Genomic DNA, 2622 nt, shown 5'->3' with positions numbered 1-2622 from the left:
CCAAGTTCTACATAGAGAGGCTCAACGCGCACGTGTACGACCAACTGTGGCTGCCGGCGAGGAGGAAGGTGGCCCTGACGAGCGCGCCGAGGGTCATGGCGGAGTGGTTCCTGAAGGAGTACATGGCCGCGGACGTGGTGGTCGGGCGTGAACTTCAGATGGTTAAAATTAGGCACGGCTGCTACTACACCGGGATACTGTGCAGGCCAGGGCCGGGCATGAGGCAGAAGGCCCTGAGGGAGGTGCTCGGAGCTGACGGCGCCATGGCCGACGTTGCCGTCGTCGGGACCTCAAACCCACTCAACCACCTCTTCATCCCCTACTGCAAGGTCCGTACGCATGTGTGTGTTTTCTATATTTTTTTCTTTTAATTAGCGTGCTTTCTGTAGATTTCTGTTCCTCTATTAGCACTCGCTCCAGATGGGAACATAAGTCGGACACAAGTTTTTAGCCTATCTATTTGACTAGCAAAATAAATACGTAGTTTCTTACCATATACAGTATATTTTTTGGCGCATTTCATATGTTTTGTTTGTCAAATTAATCAACTTAAAGATCTAAATTAAAACAGATGCCTAACTTACACACTTGCATTGTGAGATCGTCCTTTAAGGGGAAACACTTGGTGTAAAGCCGAAAGATACTTGGCTGTATTACATCACTATCATGCTCGGGCTACAGTTGGAAAATGACATAATTAAGTTCTCAATAGTCTGCATTATAATTTGTTTATTAACTTAAAATAAAGCATCAACAGGATACGAAAGCAATGCCCACATATCCGTTATCTGTATAGTTAAGATGCCCCCCCTCCCCCCCACACACACACAAATCACGCAGGTAATTAGCAAAGTCAAACAATATCGGATACTTGGTGGAGTAAAAAGGAAAAAAAAAACTCCCAAGTGATCAAACACTATCAATAATCTATCAGCAACCATATCCGCACCAACATCTCTTGACATCACCAATAGAATGAGAAGGATTCTCCAAAGGAAACATCTTTAGGAAGGAAGCGACATTCAAGCGCCGTTGTCGCTAGATCCAACTATCCAATGCCAGATCATGAGTCTTCACCCTGAAGAACAAGTCCGAGCAAATACGAACAACGCGTCCAACAAGATATCGACATAAGAAACACCATCATTGCCGAATGTAACCAATAAGGGCCAGACCTCGGGTTTTCACCACAGAGCTCGAGACTAGTATTTGAGAAGCACCATCTAATTGAAGTCATCATGTGAAGTTCACACCACTTCCCGTGATCCCAGCAGATACATACAGAGCATGACGTTGACGTGAGATGCCACGCAAGTGAAGAGCATGCTCACAAAGAAGACAATCAATCCGCGATAAGAGCCGGTTGCCACCAACAGCTACAAAAAACGAAGGTCACCGTTTCCTTATGCAGCGGAGATTGAAGGAGGAAGATCACCAATACCGCCAAATCCAAATTCGGGACGCTCGACAGTGTCGTACCGTCATCATGCTTTGCCATCGCCGTCCATGCCGGCATAATCTGGCAACACAAGAAACTCGACATAGCTGCCGGATCAAGAGACCCAAGACCTCCAACCCCGTCTTGGCAATCATCTAGCAGCGCAGGACCACGTTGTCAACTGTGTGTCCGAGTGGACAACCACCATATAGGGAAGCAACAGGCTGACACTGATGTCCGCGTACCTATTGATGGGATCGTGGCCACCAACCTCTCACTCATAGACTGCCGACCCGGCAAGAAAATCCACCAGCGCCACTGCATATCCATGAACTCTGCCTCAAGACACCGTCCATAGATCTCAATCCAGTGCAACACGACCAACCATTGGATCCGATGTGCGCATCTTGATTGCAGCCGCAACGATCGATGCAACGCCAACAGGTCTGGGCCACGAGCTCCGCCCACCCGATGCAGCCCACCGCCAGTAGTTGTCATTTTATATCCGGACAAGGTGGAGCAGATCCGCCGTCCAGCACCGGCAAAGCCCCGAGACGCCTTGGGCAAGACAATGGATGTTATTATAATTTGGAGGGAATTAAGTGAGGTTATTATACCACGCCAACATGTGTAGCCACAGGACAGAACTACTACACTGTGAAACATCATAGTATATGCATAATTAAGCTTACTAATGATAATGTCAGCATATTGAAGGTGCATGCTTGTTTGGTGTTAAGCATATTCACAACCCACAACTATTTATTTGAGGGAATAGGGATAGGGAAGTTTGGAACCTACCAGTAGACAAGCTGGGAATCGGGACCGCGCATAGGCTCATCACTGTTCATACTTAAGGTAACAATTATTGAATACACATGCTTTTGCAAAGAAATAATGCTTTGTATGTGTGATGCAGCCAGTCCCTCTCATGTGTATAGTACATGTTAGAACAGAATCTCATGTTACATAAACGAAACTGCTGTGCACACAAAAGTATACTTACGACACTGGTAGAAAAAGAGGCTTCCGTCCAGCCCCATTAGTCGCGAAACTGTAGGAACCGCGACTAATGAAGTCTTTAGTCGCGGTTCGGCAGATGAACCGCGACCAAATGCCTGGGCCCAGGGCGCTCGCGGGCTTTAGTCGCGGTTGGCCAGGCCAACCGCGACTAAAGGTGCCCA

Source organism: Triticum aestivum, chromosome 7A (genome assembly GCF_018294505.1).
Source record: "Triticum aestivum cultivar Chinese Spring chromosome 7A, IWGSC CS RefSeq v2.1, whole genome shotgun sequence".
Taxonomy (NCBI): Eukaryota; Viridiplantae; Streptophyta; class Magnoliopsida; order Poales; family Poaceae; genus Triticum; species Triticum aestivum.
Note: the sequence above shows the minus strand (reverse complement) of the source record.